The sequence below is a fragment of the Medicago sativa genome, chromosome 8 (assembly GCF_051527215.1).
Source record: "Medicago sativa cultivar Bolivia chromosome 8, Bolivia_mono, whole genome shotgun sequence".
Lineage (NCBI taxonomy): Eukaryota > Viridiplantae > Streptophyta > Magnoliopsida > Fabales > Fabaceae > Medicago > Medicago sativa.
This window is the reverse complement of record NC_140756.1, coordinates 80277098-80295658: the sequence shown is the minus strand read 5'-3', so window position 1 is coordinate 80295658 and position 18561 is coordinate 80277098. Positions and strand designations below refer to the sequence as shown.

General features: G+C 31.8%; 1 long non-coding RNA gene and 1 pseudogene across 2 annotated transcripts; both read right to left on the bottom strand.

Moving 5' to 3' along the window:
- Positions 1-5848: 5848 nt before the first annotated feature.
- LOC146902066 (putative calcium-binding protein CML16 pseudogene) lies at positions 5849-6734 on the bottom strand (annotated as a pseudogene).
- A 9152-nt stretch (positions 6735-15886) lies between these two features.
- LOC146902065 (uncharacterized) lies at positions 15887-17805 on the bottom strand. 2 transcript variants are annotated; one of them, XR_015023411.1, is made up of 4 exons: positions 17739-17805; positions 17030-17548; positions 16792-16943; positions 15887-16313 (listed from the first exon to the last, which is right to left on the bottom strand). It is a non-coding gene; the product is annotated as an uncharacterized LOC146902065 (long non-coding RNA). The 2 variants fall into 2 exon arrangements; XR_015023410.1 differs by lacking the exon at positions 17739-17805 and having other exon boundaries at positions 17030-17716.
- Between the last annotated feature and the right edge of the window lie 756 nt (positions 17806-18561).

Here is an 18561-nt window from a genome sequence, read left to right as displayed (position 1 = left end):
TTTTTCTTCCTGCATCTTCTTGAAGATACATTGTTTTAATCATTCCACAATCATAGAATGATCTGACTAATTCCTTGCTTACGCCTGGGACTGTTACGGCCTTTACTTCTATCCCGTTGTTGCTAGGATAAAAACATTCTGTTTTTAGTTCTTCTGAGTAGTTGGTTAACCATCTCCAGTTTTTGTAGTAGTCTCCAATGGTGACTTCTTTAACAAATTTGCTTTCTCCATAGATAATTCTATCTACAGATATTTTCTTCTTAGTCTCCATTTTTGATGGCTGGACTATATTGCTTGCTGTTGTAACTTCCTTGTAAACAGCGTTGTAAGCTGTCTTTGCTTCTTCAAGGGTCTCATAACCTTTGTATCTGACATTTTTGCCATTTGTATGTAACTTTGTGGTTTCCCAGTTTTGGTAGATACCTTTCATAGGTCCATCAAAAATCACATAAGCATTCTCTTTGCCTCCAAGTTGACTGTCAATCTTTTGGCTTGTTTGTTGATCAATGGATTCTTTTTCTTTTCCATTTTTTCTTTCATCTTCTTCGACTTTATCAGCCCAAGATGTTTTTGGTAAATCTGCAAGGACAGTTGTTGGGGTTGTTGAAGATTTCCATCCTCTTGGTTCTATCGACTCAATTGGGGTGCTTGACTCTTTTGGGGCTGAGTATTTTACATAGTAGTTGAATTTTCCAGAATCTTGACCAAGCAGATCCCAGTTTTCACTATTTTTAGATTCTGAAGCTGTTGATGTTTCTTTTTTACAAAGTTTTTCATGGTTTTGAATTGTTAATATCATCTCCCCCTCTTCAGAAAGAAGAGTTTCTAGACGATTTTTTGCAGAGGCAATTTGCTCCTGTTTTTGTCTGAGAGAATTCTGTAGCGTCTTTATAGCTGCTTCCATTCTCTTGTCAATGCATCTGCAAAACAATTCTTTTCAGATTTTATATATTCAATATATGGGTGAAATGGCTGGAGTTTCATCTGCCATCTTACAAGTCTTCCATATTTATAATTGACACGAAGGTCATATTTCCAAAATCCGGTTACGTATTTGGAATCTGTTCTTAATAAAAATCTGGTTGGAATTAATTCCATTTGCCATTTTGTTAAAACTTTAACACAACTTAATGTTTCTAATTCATGAATTGGATACCTCGTTTCGGTATCTGTAAATGATCCTGAAACATATTTACAAAGTAAAAGATCTTCATCTTTTATCTTATTTTTAATATTTTCATAAGAATAATCAATCTTAGTATCTTTTGATACTAATTTTTCTGATGAATCAGATAGTTTGTCCAATTTCTCTTTCGAGCTACTAGACTTAGCGTACTGGGTTGCTCCAGTATCTTTCATTCCTTGTTGATGGGTTACATCACCAACATAGTTTCCCGAATCATGAAGATTCAGTATCGCTTTACCATTAGGTAGAGCTCTCATACAACCTGCCCATGTTGTTTTATCAGCATCAATCTCAACAATTAAAAAATCATTTTCTGTTGGATTGTATAAGCTGGGTAAAACTTTAATTTTTCTTTTAATAGTTTTTACAGTTAGAGTATCTTGTTCAGTCCATGACCATGGAACCTTTTCAGATTTCTTTTTCTGTAAAATCTTTCTTTCAGTTGCCAAATTTTTGAAAAATCCTTCATTGGCAATATAATTCAAACATCCTAAAAATCTTTGAATTTGTTTTCGATCTTTCAATTCATCAGGGAAAGCTTGAATCTTTTCCTGAACATGTGGAGATAAATCGAGAGTGCCATTTTCTTTAAAAATAAGGCCTAAATACTCGATTTCTTTTTTGGCTAATTGTGATTTCTTTTTTGAAATAACAATTCCCTTTACGGAAATTCTGTTTAAAACAATTTCTACATCCTTAAGATGTTGTTCTTTAGTTCCTTTTCTAAAAACTAAAATATCATCAATATATGCCAAACATATATGTTCTAATCCTCTAAGAGCATTATCCATAAATCTTTGGTATATAGATGGTGCTTGTTTTAGTCCAAATGGAAGGACATTCCATTGGTAATGACCTTGTGGACATGAAAAAGCTGTTAAAGGCTTAGTTCCTTCTGAAAGTCTGATTTGATAGTATCCTGATTTTGCATTAAAAGATGAAAACCAATCACATCCTTTTATTTTTTGCAAAATATAATCCTTTCGTGGTAATTTATAAGAATCTCCGATTGTAGCATCATTGAGTTTCTTATAATTTATCACCATTCTAGCTTTTCCTCTTTTTATTTCATTGTGATTTGTCACATAAAAAGCGGGTGCTGAATGTGGACTTGCAGATAGAGTAATTAACTTCTTTTCTTGAAGTTCTTTTATATCTTTTTGAAATTCTAATTTATCTTGTACCGAATAAGGCATTTTATATCTTACATTAATCTCCTTATTGGGATCTCTTAATTTAATTGTAACAAGTTCATGATTTGTATTTTTCAGATCATCCAAAGGATTTTCTGAACATACAGTATCAAGTTTTTGTTCTATTTCTTCAAGATTTAAAAAGAATTTTCCTTCCTCCCAAATACTCTTTAGGTTTGTAAGATTTTCAGAAATTAATTGAATAATCTCATTTCTAGTTATAATTTTTGTAGTTATAACTTTTGTCTTTTCTTTGGGGTTTGCTAAATTCTTCCAAAGTAAAGAAATAGTTTTGACATTTTGCACAAACGGTGCATATAACTTTAAAAAGTTATTCCCAATGATTAGATCTAATCCTGAATCATGGAGATAAATTGTTGGTATGAAGAATTCATTACCTTCTATAGTAATTGAGATGTTTCTCAAAACAAACCATATTTGATGTTTTGACTTATCTGCAACAATTATTTCTTTGGGTTTTTGTAGCTCTTCCCAATTTCTTGATATGTTTCGTTTTCCAAAACATAACGTTGCGCCTGTATCTAAATAGGCTAAAATTTCCTTCTTGCGAAGTTTTACCTTGATAAAGGTAGCACTAGGATTTCCTTTACTCAAAATCTTGGTTTTGCTCATCTTCGGAATAGCACTAGGATTTCCTTTACTCAAAATCTTGGTTTTGCTCATCTTCGGAATCTGTACAAAGTTCATAGAAACTTTGTTGCTCCCAATCAGAATCTGAATCTGATTCTACTGGTTCATAACCTATTCTATAGATCATGTTTAAAACTTGTTTCTTTTCTTTAGAAACTTTCTTTGGACATTCATTAGCATAATGTCCTGTTTCATGGCATAGCCAACATGTGCATGATTTTTTACCTTTAGGACAGGTTTTATTTTTTCTAGGATACTCCCTTTTTCTTTTATAGAATCTTCTCTTCCTATGTTTCTTTTTATCATAGGAAAATCTTTTAAATTTCTTTCTTCTAGGATATTTTCTTTTTCTCCTATTTTTGTCACAACCATAAGCTCCAATTTTTCCTTGGATTCTATCACAGCATAATCCTATTTGTGCATCTCGTTTTGATTGTTTCCTTAGGCACTGTTCTTGCATCCAATTTCTAAGGATAGAAATTCTAGCTCCTAAAGTATCTTTAACCTTTCCTGAGGATATTGCACTGTTAAATTCAGTTTGAATTATTTGGGACATCGCCATAGGTAATTTTTGGTAAAATAATTCAACAACCTTTTGGTTTTCTCTAGTGTCCTTGTTTAGATCATAATATAATTGTGAAAATTCACAAATATAATTTTCTATGTAACAAGGATTACATATGGATAGATTCATTATTCTCCATAATTTTTCAGTATTGAAGGCGGTATTTGAATCTACCGTATCTTGCCATCCCTTGAATTCATTTAAAAGCCATTCAAAGATTTTATTTATCATACCCATACTATTTTCTGCAGTTTGTTCTTCTTCAGGTTTTTCAGCCAGAAATTTATATGCATTACCTTCTGTTCTACACAAAAGATAATTAAAAATCTGCTTTGGGCTTAAACCTTTTAAATCACTATCTAATTGTATTTGGATAGTATTTTTATTATACCAGTTTCTTATGGCTTGAACAAGATTGTCAACACAATCAATATTTAGAATTCCACTTCCATCATTTACACTATGTTTGGGAATATAATTCATAGGAATTCTTTGGAATTTAGCTTGAGAAAATTCTCTATGGAATTCTGTATTCCAATTATAAGAGGGTCCTCTTTTTGTTCCTGAGCTTTCGCCCATTTCTAATTGTTCTATTTTAACGAAATTTCCATCGTCTTTTGATTCATCGTCAGAACTAAAGTCGTAGACAAAATCTTCTAGATCTTTAGGTTCCGGTTCTTCCTTAATGGAATCTTTTTCACTTATGTCTAAAGTAGCCATAAGTTGATCTAATTTTTCGAGTTGATACTCTATGTTTTCTTCTATACTCATTTTTTATAGTGAGTAAATAAAGATGTTTCGATTTTTTCCTTATTCTTCCCCCCTTCTTTAAGTTGAGGAGAATGATTTTGCTTACAACAACAATTTTTTATGATATAATTAATCATATCAGTTATATTGTTTAATTGAGGATTAAAAGAATGATATATATGAGGATATTTCTGATTCTCATTTTTGTTGTAGCATGGAAAATCTTTTTCTATATTTGCCCAGGTTTCATGGGGTCTTTCTAATCCTTGCTCATAATCTTTTGTGAATAAACTATTTTGTTTAAAGATTTGAGGTAAGGTTTCAAGAAAAGAAATTTGTCTTTCAAATCTCTCATTTAATTTCTTGGTTTCGTCAAGCAAAGCTTTGACTCTGGTTGTGAGTGTATTGTTTTCTTCACTCATCTAGCTAATTCTTTAAGTTTGTCTCTTAAATCTTGAGCTAATCCTTTATATTCATTATATAAAAAATGATCTTCATTTTCATGACTTTCATATAAATATTTATCTAAAAAATATTCAGCCGTTGTATCACACCATCTAATCTGTGCTTTTACTAGTGTAATGTCTTGATAATTTGGACATAATATAAAGGGTTGTAAAATACACTTCCCTGTTGGTCCTTTAATAAATTCCATTATTATATTATTTAGACTTTTAAAGCCGGTTTTTGAACAAACTGATTTAAAAGATTTGACTTTATTGAAAAAGTCATTTGGGTGACTGCACCGTAGAATTTCCTTATTAATATATGCATGTGAACAAATTATTTAAAGCACTCACCTCCATACCCTAAAATAGTTTGACTTTTACAAAGTGGTTCTATTGGTTTTAAATTTCTTATCAAGAAGGGATAACATAACATCAATAACTGGTAGTTCTAAGAGGGACTAAATGATCTGAAATTGTACATGATATGCACACAATAACTAATTATTTACTCTTTTTTTTTTTTTTGAAGTACTAATTATTTACTCTTCTAACAAATGAAAAAGGGACACAAACTCTTGTAACTAATTATTGAGGTAAGGTTTGATATAAAAAAGAATATCCTTAGGCTTTGTTTGAGAGTTTGGAGGGGAGGGGAGTGTTTTGGAAAAAAGGAAGGAGTAAGTGGAAGAAATAGAAGACATTGGGAGGAGAGGGCTTTGGAGGTTAATTTTTTACTCATAATAAAAAAATCTCCCTCATTTGGGGGAACTCAAAAATTGTATTGGGGGAGGATTTTTGGGGTTATGGAGGGTTTATATGAATTTTTCAAATCCAGTCTATGTTGTTATTATATTCTTAAAATTATATTAATCATAAGTATTAGTTTATCATTCTCTAAAAAGCTGTTCTTTCAAAAAATGTGAATTTTTTCTCCATTTTTCTATATATTTCCAACCCCCAAAGCCCTCCCCTCCCTTCCCCTCCAAACTCCCAAACAAAGCCTTATGGATCAAAGAAAAAAGAGTACTAGTGGTAATATCAAACAATGCAGGAGTGGACAAATCAAATATCCATATTTAATTCCATTCCATCAAATCATACCACAAAACAATTACTCCATCCGGTCACATTTATAAGCAAAAAAATGACTTTTTATGTACATTGAATAATTAATGTATCCGGTCACATTTATGGGTTAGATACATTAATTATTGGATGTATCTAAAAAGTTGCTTTTTGCTTATAAATGTGACCAGAGGGAGTATAGTACAAGCTACACATTCAATTCAACCAAACATGAAAAAATTTAAGAACATCTACAAGAAGTTATAATTGAAATGAATGTGTTTTGTTTCTGTATTCAAAGACTCCTAATAAATCAGAAGCAGAGCGAGCCATGATTGTAGCAAACTCACTAAAACTAATAACACCATCACCATCCAAATCAGCCTCTCTAATCATCTCAATAAGCTCTTTATATGTAAGTGGCTGACCCATTTTAGCCATTGCTCCAGCCAATTCAGCAGCTGAAATGAATCCATTCCCATCGCGATCGAAGCATTTGAACACACCTATGAGTTGTTCTTGATTCACCAATACTTCTGCATTCATGTTCGGCATTATGGCTTCTACTAATTCATCGAACTCAACCGAACCGTTTCTGTTTGAATCCATTTTGGCTAATAAGATTTGAACTTCGTCACCTGAAGGCTTTAGCCCTAACGAACGAATAAGTGCTGCTAGTTCTAACATTGTTAGGCTGCCATCGGAATCCATGTCGAATCGACTGAAGATTTCTCTTAGTTGATTAAGTTGATCAACTTTAACCTTTGACATATTAATTGATAGAGCAAAATTGAAATGAAAAGTTAGGAAGAGAGGTGTGACTTATTTTGGTATGAATGTGATGAATGGGATGTGCCTTTTGAAAGGTTTGGAACATAAAGCGCGTCGGTGGCTATATGAGATTATTATATTAAGTTAGGGTCACTGATGCTAGTCTTGTGCTTTCTGGGAAACTCACGAGAAATGCTAGTCTTGGATTCTTGGTATTAATTTAATCATGGTAATTGGTGTACTATCCTTGTAATTTTAGGATTATATTAGAATTTTATAAGGTTGGTCAATTGATGATTAGCGTTGGTTATTGTAACTTGCATTATTTTAGCATGGAATAGATGCCAACTTAAAAAATTGCACGGATCAAGAATTTCTTGTCCAAAAAAAGGTATCGTATCCAATGTTTAGGAAAATTGCTCTTGAAGCACCTTAAATTGCTCACAAACATCTCGAAATGCCAATAATGCCTCCATCGGATACTAATCCCCGTTCATATGCGATAAGCAGTTAGAACCCGATCTGTTATGAACTACATTTACTCTTAGTTTGGGAGTTGCACCCGAATCTAGAATAAGTATGTATGTGGTGATGGAGAAGTGTAGTACAAGTGAGTTGGGTCAGTTATAGGTTAAAAACGGATCGGTTCGTAACTCCAAATTGCATGCGAACAAATTAAGACTTGATTAGAGGCTTATATGAAAATTCAAGCAGTTTGTGAGCAATTTAAGGTGCTTAAACTTTTTTTAAGAGGAAGTGGTAAACTGTGATTTAGGTCCCATTTTCATAGTGTTGAATATATAATTTTTGCAAAAAATTGATATTTAATTTGTACCGAGGTTTTTTTTGGATTAATTTCAAGTCAATTTTTTTGGGTGAATTTTGTGCCGATGTTTAGATGAAAAGCTACTTATACTACTAATTTCTACATTTTATGATTTAGATGTAAATTTCTATACTTCTTTAGTGAATTTTGTAATGAAGTTTAGCTGTAAATCTACTTACTAATCTCATATTTTTATGTTTTACATGTAAACCTACTTATAAGTCTATTTTTCTAATTTTTTTTCTTCATATTTTTTCTTTTGCACAATTCATCCCGTGACAAAATAACTTATTTTTCCTAGACTGTATTATGAAAGCAACACAACTCATATACTTCATGCATGCGTCTAGCTCATCCATGTGATGCTTCCTCTCTACCGTCCTCAGTCTACAGCTAAGTTGAGGTGGCTTTGTCATCATCATACTTTGGTTATTGTTAAGAACGTACACTACTCATTGAAAGATTTTTTCCATTATTGTAAGAAGGTACATCATGTATGTAATGTACCAATACATATATATTTTAATTTGCAAATCACCAACTAGTACAAATACAGCAAATAGCCATTCTAATTAACTCTCGTATGAACGGCAATGACATTGGTCTTGTATTTGTACTAGTTGGTAAAAATATATACTTGTAAAATCAAAAGGATATTATGTTGCCACGTCATTCTGGAAACAGTCGCGATGCAATGTCTCCCTATGATAAGCATTTCCGTATAATTTATATGGGAGAAGCACAATGCATCGCATCTTCCAAAAGGAAGTTTGACACACAACCAAGCATACTTTCATTGGTGTCACTCATCCCACCTAGTGATAATCCATGCTTTTACAAGTAGTTCGTAGCAAAATCGACACTTCATGATACATGTCTAAAATAACTATCCTCTATATCCCTTGCAAGTTCTCTAAGTAATGCCACCAAAACACATCACAAGAGTGTATAGAGACTATAGACCAACATCAATTCTTTAACAGGTAAATGACATTAAGCGCACCAATCTCCAAAATGACATGAATATGACCTATTTCTATAGCTACACCCCATAGTTCAGCTTGGATATCGTCGAGCATGTTCCAACATTCCCTTACAAAACCCCACAAGTAGTGCCCAGTTAATTTTGCAAAACAACAGCATTGCAGTTAGTTTTGATCACTCCTCCATTTAGAGTAGTCCATCTTATAGGAGTTGTCACAATTGGCATGTACACATGCACTAATAATAATATTCTCTCTACTCTAGACCTCTTGATGTCTTCAACAAGGTACTAAATTTGGATTATGAGATCACAACGATTTGGAACTCTAGCCATAAAACCAAGTTCATTCAGATTACAATAATACCTCTAATTAACTGTACTTAACAAATATGGGCCATACTCAACAAATTTCAATTTTTTTTTGTTGAACTAAATTTTGTGAAAAAAAACATTCATATCCTAAAATTCATACAAAATATATTTTGTGATTGTTTGAAAGTGTAAATTGTTTTACACCAACAAAATACCAAAACTAACATTTATTTTTCTTTTTAAAAACTCGATATCTGACCCAATAATTGACTAATCTGAGGGGGTCAATCCCACCGCCTACTTGCGGGACCTTATTTAAAGGCAGAGCAAATCTTTGTATGAACATGCCTACCAAAATTGACACATGAAAAATCGAACCTGAAACAGTTAGAGGAGCAAACCGAGAAATCCTAAACCAACCACTAGGCCAATCTCAAATGGGTAACTAAGATTTTCTTAGTGGTTGTGAAATGGTTTGAGCTAAGAAAAAATGAGTTGAAATTATGATCTAACAGAAAAAACTACTACTCCCTCCGTCCCATAATAGATGACTCATTTGAAAATGTGCAATTTTGACCTAACTTACTTTGACCATATTTTTCTACTAATATACAAAGATAAATAATATCATATAAGATGTCGTTAGATTCGTCTTGATGAGTATTTTCAAAATATCAAATTTTCATAATTTTTTCTAATATATTATTCAAGATATTTAAGCTCAAAATTATGCAATTGACATGCGTAATATGGTCAACTGTGTCATGTATTGTGGGACGGATGGAGTAAAATTTACCCTTCAAATTTTTCTTCCTCATAATTATTGTTATTTTTTGATTAATTAATTTATGTAGGGTTTGTTGTCGTTATCCAGGAAAGGCATGAATTGAGTTATGGAAAGTAGGGGTGCAATAGTCATTCCCTAACTCTATAATAACCAACAAAGAAATTATAGAATGATTGCTCCTTGAAAAGTCACACTGTGGATCTATAACTCACAGTACATACATACACATACACACAAAGCGTATAGAGAGAGAGAGAGAGAGAGAGAGACACTTTCCGCAACGGTGACTCCATTGATTCCTGGTTCACATCAAAATACTCACATATATTATTCTCTCTATTTTCTTAATTCATCGGTTTCTTTGTTTTCTTTTTATTTCAATTTATTACTTAGGTTCAATTTATATTTGTGGATTTGGATATTTATGTTTCAGATCTACGTTTCTCACTTCATGAGATTGATTGATTTTTCCTTGACCGATCTATAAATTGATTGATGGTGTAGAATAGAATAGAATAGAGATAAGGCGAAGTTCGTCACTGGATGCAGCGGTTCATCGATCTGTTCCTGAATTTTGTTTGTCTCGCAAAACAAACATGAATCGGTCGATAAACCTCTGCATCCAGCGCTCACTTTTCCCTCTCTTCGTTGTCTTTTCTTTTTATTTATTTTTCGTTTTGATTTGTTTTTAGTTTGTTAATTAAACCTAATTGCTTTTGTTTGTTGTAGTTTAATTGTCGTTGAATATATAAACAACAAAAGATTTTACTATTGTTGTCATGCCTATTGCTCATTTTCTGATTAGTTCTCTTGTTGTTGTTATGGAGAAGAACATTGTTAAATCTAATATTGTTTTTTTTAGAGAAGCTTTTTTCGTTGGATCTAATATTATTTGTATATAATCTTCATTAAATTGAATGAATAATTTTCTGTTTTTGCGATCTCATCAAATCTGATCTCAAATATAAAATGAAGAACTGTTGTACAAAATTGATGTATTTGGGTTCAAATACATCAATTTGACTTTTTTTGACTTTGGGTTCAAAATTGATGAATTTAACCAAATTCATCAACTTTGTTTGACTTTTTTTTCTCCTTCTCTCTTGAGAAGGGAGTAGTATTTAGCTATGTGGTTTTGTTTTTTCCTTTTCTGTGTTCTCTGATTGTATGGGTTTTGGTTTTTGAGTCTATCCACCTCAAACAAAGACGTAGGGAATGGGGATATTAAAGTGTACTTTCTGGGTGAGGTTGTTATTTTTTAATGGCTGTGTTTCTGTTTTCTGATTTACTAACTAATTTCCCCCAAATAGTAATCTTTCCCTTTGGCATTAAATCTTTATGCTGATAAAGATATGCTCTCTTGTTGGTACTGTTTTTCATTTTATATTCTTGTTGGTACAGTTTTTTCATTTTGTTTGATAATATTATGGTACGGGTTCTGATCCTTTAAACAAGTGGTTAGAGATTCATCCCTGATTTTTGTGTAGAGTGAAAATCTAATAGAGATTAGTCATTGTTACACGGCGACGAATACTCTGTACTTATGTATATTATTATCATGGTTATACAAAATTATTATTATGGTGTTCATTGATCATCTTGGTGTTGATTTTTATCTTGCAAAACGAAAGTGTTGATTTTTATGTATTCTTGAGTGGTGTACTGGTGTTTATAGCATAGTTAAATTTTTTAGTAGTGTTTATGGCATCATAAATTAAAGTGATAAACTTTTTTATTCTGAAATAGCTAATTGATGTGACTGGGACTGTTCACTCTTATGTAAACTTGTGTTGGTCTTGTTTAAGATACTTAAAATGGTTGTGGTGGTGCAGTTCCCTTTATATTCTGATGCCTCAAATACTAGTTTTCATCTGTTATGCTACAAAACGGAAAAATGTCCACGTTCATTTTGGAAATTCTACCGTTTTCATTTTTAAGGAGAGGAGCTTTTTGTAGAAACTTTAGGGATCTCATTACTCGTAACATGTCATTTTCTTCTTCCATATATGGTTTAAAAGGTCTCTATTTGTTTGTTTCTTTTAACTAATAAGGTATCTCTGCATTGGAATATAGGTTTCCAAATTGTAGGCAACAAAGTACAGTGTAAAGCTAGTTAAAAGGTACTGTTTATAGGTCAATAAAGTTACTCTTAAAAGGATGTGTCCAGCTTGCAAGAGAATTTATGGGTGATGGTTAAAGGATATGGTATCAAATTCATTTGGATGGATATGTTGAATTGAATGAAAGCAGAATTCAGTTTGGGGGCATCATGTGGAGCATAAATTTTGATTCCAGTACTGGTGTATTGATTAGTTAGAGTAACAATGTTGTGAATCGTCATCTATCCAAGGATATTTATTATCTTGTTCCGTTTTTTATTTTTTTTCTTTTTCTTTCATAATACTATTTTCATTTGCTGTGTCACATTATCTATTCACTTTTTTCCAGTATTTATCTGAGTAGTTTATGTGTTTATACCTTTGATCAAACCCAAAAGTTTTTTAATTTTTTTCCTTTTAATTTTTTTTTTACGGGCAGTAGAATTATAGTAAAGTTGGGAAATTTTGACATAGTTCATCTGGAATTAGTTTGGATTTATGGATAGATATTAAATGAATTAAAGTGATAGAGATTACTTTCAGTATTTTCATATCATATTTGTTTTGTTGGCAATAAAGTAATAAAATGTAAGGGCCTAAATGCATTTTTGGTCCTCTAATTTCAAATTTGATAAGTTTTCCTTCAAAAAGAAATTTTATAAGTTTTGACCCCCTATATTATAAATCAACTTTTTGGTCACTACATGTTATTTTTTATGACTTTTCATCCTTCACTCTATTTTTTAAGATGTGTCAATGTCCCTTGTGACATGACATATCCCATATATGCTTGGCAGAACATATAGGCTCTGTTTGCTAAAAATAGCGGATGACTGATAAGCTAGTTGATAGCTTATAGCTGATGACTTATAGCTGATAGCTGATGACTTATAGATGATAACTTATACTCCCTCCGTTTCAAAATGAGTGTCGCTTTAGACTTTGGCACACAAATTAAGAAATAGAATGAAATAATCATTGAATATAACGCTTTTACTAAACTGCCCTTACTTTATAAGAAAAAGACAAAATTAAAGTTGCATTGAAAATTGTGTGAGAGAAAAGTTGGAGAGGGTAAAGTTGGAAGAAAAAAATTAAAGTTGTATTGGAAATGTAAAGCGACATTCATTTTGAAACAATTTTTTTTGGCTAAAGCGACACTCATTTTGAAACGGAGGGAGTAGTTGATAAGCTACTTGAAGTGTTTGGTAAAATTAACGGTTCAACTAGCTGATAAATGTAAAATGACATAAAAGGACATTTTTAATTCATAATAAAGTTTATATCAACTAATGTTTAAGTACTTAAAATTTAATAATTTAAATTTATTAATTTAATATTATTATTAAATTAATTTTTAATCCCTAAATATTAATTTATATTTATTTTCATTTGTCTAGAAAAATTACATATAAAGTGTTAAAAATATATTAACAATAAATAAAATTATATCGCTTCAAAAACAAAATTACATATTTTAAATGTAACAGTAGTTTGTACCTTCTTTAAAATAAAAAGTAGTTTGTACCCAAAAAAAAAAAAAAGTAAAGCGTAAAAATAATGCTCTGCCATAACAATATAGCGATAGTAAATATTGAAATAGTTACAAAAAAAAAAACCTAACAATTGTAAAAAAAAAAAAAAAGTAGCGTAAACGTAACAGTAAAAAAATATCTTTCATTAAAAAAAGAATCATTCATATATGCATGTTTAAACCATATGTACTTTAATGTATAATATAATGAATGTTAAAGGGTAAAAAATGGAATTTAGTCAAACTAATAAGGGTAAAAATGGAATAAAAGATGATAAGCTATAAGCTATAAGCTCAAACGCTACTTGGAATAGCTTCTTAAAAAAAGCTTATAAGCTCCTGAAATAAGCTATAAGCTCGTTGTAAAAAAGTGTTACCAAACAAATCTTTTTTTGTCAGACGAGCTTATAAGCTATCAGATATAAACTATAAGCTCTTTTTCGGGTGTTACCAAACAGACCCATAATCAATTTTTCAGAGTTAAAATGATGGTAGGGAAAGATAAGTTTTAGAGATTAATTAAAATAAATTTACGGTGTAAACTAGCTTTATACCATCAACCAATTAAAATCATTAAACTAGTCATATCATTTAAGTGTTCAAAAAAGAAAAATCAAATAAAATCTGGAAAATAAATGTCAGATCCCACATTTATTATTAGCCTAAAACTAGGGAATTACAAAATTACAACATCCGCCTAAGAGCATCCACAATGGTAGTTCCCTAATAAGGACTCCTTAAATGGATCCCACGTGACACATCACTTATTTATAATTTTTTAATAAAAGTACCTATTAAGGACTCAATGACTCCAATGGTAATACACTAATAAGGACTCCAATGAAAAATACTTAAATATGTCCCACTATCTTTATATCATTAAACAAAAATAATTTATCTATTACTCCTTTTTACAAGTGGGAGCAAGTAGTACACATTTTATTACTCCTTTATGCAAGTGGGACCAAGTAGTACACATTTTATTACTTTTTAAACGTGGGACCCGTTAGTTACTCATGAGAGAGAGGGTCCTTATATAGTTGCCCGTTCCTTAACGGGGACTCATTTTTTCTTCCTCCAATGGAGGGTCCTTAACAGGGAGTGGTCATTGTTAAGTAAGAACCCCCATTGGAGATGCTCTAAGTCTCTCTCGCTTTCCCTAACCTTTTCCTACCTTTGTCTAGTTCCTATTAACAACAAATCCATCACAAAATGGTAATAATTTCTATGATATTTGATTTCTTATTTTAGGGTTGTGTTAACCGTGACTCCGGAGCACTGGTTAAGGTATATAAAAAAGGAAAAATTAAATTGAAAAAGACATTTTTTGACTTTTGAAACATTGATTACACAATTTTCAATGCAAAAGCTCATACTTTTGCTTCCTTAACCAGTGCCCCAGGGCACCGGTTAACATTTCCCCTTATTTTATATCCTCGAACAATTTTGTTTCAATTTAGCTGAATAAACGAAAGGGTGTCGCTATTTGTTACAGAATAATTCTTGGATGGACACAAAGATTTGAAGCCTCTATTTGGTCACACACACAAAAAAGTGGACATGTTATAATCATTTGAAAATGAATGATTATTTAATTATTATTATTTTACTTTTTTCTTTTTATATGTGTGTGACCAAATAGAGGGTCCAAATCTTTGTGTTCACCCGAGAGTTACTCTTGTTACATAGAAAAGTATGCAAGAAAAGCAAGAATTGCCACGTGTCAAGTGTTTATAGGCAAGGAAACAAAACAATCACGGTTTTGGACACGGAGGTCAGGTGTGGGTGGAAATCAAAGGCCAAAAACCATTCTTGCTTTTCTTCACTGCCAACTTCCGTAATAATAAACATTTTCCTAAACGAAATTGATTTTATCATTATAGGTTTGTTTGGTTATGATCTTCAATTTCTTTGGTGCGTCTCTTTCTCGTTTTAAAGCAGCATGTCCTTGAAACATTTTTCTTGAAGACGATGAAGAAAATCTACAAGCCTTATGGATGTTGTCTTTATAAATCCAAGACTAGTACACAATGCATATGATAAAAAAATACACTTAAAACAACACACCCATATAAAAAGGAATCAGATGAACCAAAACTTGGTCCACATGACTCCAAGTGAGATCCTTTCTGACTTATACCAGATCAAACAAGAACAACTGTGCAGAAAATTTAGGCCCTCTCAATATAGAAAAATTGACCCTTCCAATTACAAATGGAGATCCACACACGAGATACCGTGCTTAATTTTATTTTTTTTACATGATGTTTTATTGATTTTAGTGTGAAATGATGCACTATTATAATGCAGATTGAAAATGTTAAATCAAATGACCAAATTAAGAAACATGGGTAGAAGACATTTATTGGAAAAGATTTCATTTGATTTTTTTCTATTTTTAACACTTAAGATGATGTGTCTAATGAGATAATTATAATTGGTTTATAGTGTAAAGTTGTTTATTGTCAGACTATTCTAATTAATCTCTAAGTTTTAAATAAATTTGTTATACCTAAAAATAAAAAACATAGTATAATATAGACTATAGCAATGATCATGATACCAAGGTAATCAAAGTTCTCTAAAAATATTTTTTTGATATAATTAATCAAAACGTGTTAAAAAAAGAAACTTTTTGTATAACTAGACTATTGACCCGCGCTGTCGCGCGGATCTCTGGATCAATTCATTATGATTACAATTAACTCAAGCATGAGGAAATAAAATTATCATTCTAGAATATGGCTCATCTATGAATGCAACAAACATAAATTTTAATTTATATAAGCAAGTGAAACAATGTATAATAAAATTAAAGTACATTCTGGAAAATTTCCTTGTAAACGACATTAGATGTCACACATCTATCTTTCCCTTCTTCATCAATAACCAATATCTTCAAACACCATTAGATTTCGATCGGAAAGACATGAATTCAAAATGCCTTTTTGGAATATCAGAAGAATCCTTGAGCTCGAAAACAGTGGTTCCTCCCATGAGATTAAGCTTGTAGTGGTCTGGAAAATAAAATCATTTTGTGCAACCATAAACTTTTCAATCACGTATAATGACACAACCTCAAACTGATCCTTAAACAGAGGCACCAAATTCTTTCTTACATTTGCATGGATTTTTACACCCTAACACAACAAATCCAACTCAGTTTGCAATACATCACTTACATTCAATTTAAACCATTTCTTTTCATATAAGCATGTATTGCAATTAAAGTCAAAATAATAATTAACAAAGTATATAACAGAACCAAAATTATTTAATATTAAACCTGAATTGGAGTTATTACTAATGTAGTTTCAACACAACAACCCATGGGAAACATTCCAAAGAACCACATGCAATACCTTAACATGCAAATGTCGTACCCAAAACTACAATCAATCTAATTCTATAGAGGAATCAACAACCTAATATGAATGAACATGTCTAAACACCTAACATGTAATATAAAGTTTCTACCCTGACAATTTACCTTTTAAGTTTTAATATATTACGACTCATTTTTTTTTTTGTTTGGCTTTACATACTCAAAGGAAGAATTAGTTCAAGCAAACATAATTTTCACATGTGTGTTACAGTACATTAGAGTCAAGACATTACCTGATCATCAAGCAAGATCATATGCATACGGCCAACTTCATTAGGATTGAAACGGCCAGGAGTAATTCAAAGATTAACCACCCTAACTTGGATCTGGAAGTCAATCTTTCCACCAACAATGTCTGCAAATTTTGTGATTTTTGAAGCTTTTCCTGCCCAGCAAAGAACATGTTAATCATGTACAAAGAATTGAAACAATCCATGGAGACAAAAAATATTAGAGAATACAAAAACAAACCTTTGCCTGCCATGGTTAGATTCAACCAACTTTTCTAATGAATTCTGATATGAACTTAAGCTTTTCTGAGATAATGTCCAAACAAAACAATGGTAACATGAATTTATAGTAGTGGCTTAGAGGAAAGTTTCAACACAGAATTACAACGTAATAAATGATGTCCGGAAATTGTAGGTCTCCAGGGTATCTCATAAATTTGGAGGTCAAGTTCATGGTAGGACAAAATCACATCGACCACACAACCTGATTCAAAAACTCTACTCATTAATGAGTTAGTTGTGCCTGTCATCCTATCAATGAGCCTATCACTTTGAGCGCACAAAACAGTAACTAATGAGTATAGGTATGGCAATGCTCATATCAACCCCTCTTATCACCTTGAGCACCACAAAACTAATTAATGACACAAAGTGGTTGGACAGTATGTGTTTGCATTGGGTACAGGTATGCACTGATGATTCTTGAGAAACTAAACACTTGCATATATCTTCATAGTGGCTGCAATATGAAAAAAGAAACCTGCAACGCAAAACTTCTTAATCAGTACATATCATGTGACATATTCAAACCCTAAACATCACGTATTCAAACCATAGAAGTTGGTAATAGTTGCTAAGATTGGTTTTCTAAAGTGATAGTTTCAGATGCACTCTGATATGAACTTAAGTATATTGAGAGAATGGCAGAAATAAAACTTTAAGTAACTCACATTTATAGGAATAAATCATAGGACTTGAGCAATTCGATTTGGCCTTGAGACAAGGAAATAAATGTTGTCTATAAGTTGCGTGTCTCAATGGTGTGTAATTAATCAAATTTCAAGGGCATTGTAAGACAAACTTACATTGAGCACATAAAATGCAGTTGAAAGTCTACGCATTAATGAGTGTATGAGCTGCAAGCTCTCCCACCAAACCAACTTAATTATCATCTTGAATGATGTCTAGGGCATGCAAATAGTTTGCATTGGTTAAACACAAAAGAACGGCTGCATTTGTTCCTAAGCAATGCATGGCTGCTGTCATAATTAATGAACCATGGGGCTTGCAAATACTTCGTGGGGTCAACACCAGGTCATTTAATACATGCAGTTGGGTGATTAGGGCAAAATTGCAAGGCGCCAAAACAGGGTTTAGGCAAAAGAGATTAAGCATAACTAGACACTTGACCCGTGCTACCGCACGGGTCCTACCGAGAAGAAGTTAAACGAATAAGTCGCAATAATGTAAACATATATAGTTAATAGAAGTTTTATAAAAATTTAAAAATATGTTCCCTTCTACTACAACAATAGCAACAAAATGAGATGGTAGCAGACATAAGAAAAAGGTTTGAACTTTAATCATCAAGATACATTACGAAAGACTTCGTGATAAACAACATTTGGACCCGTATTAGTATTCTCTCCATCTCCATCAACGATTGGTATTTTCAAACCTTGTTTTGAAGTGACTCTTGAAATTGCAACGTACAACTGACCATGCGAGAACACTGGACTCGACAAATAAATTCTAACATTTTTAAGTGATTAC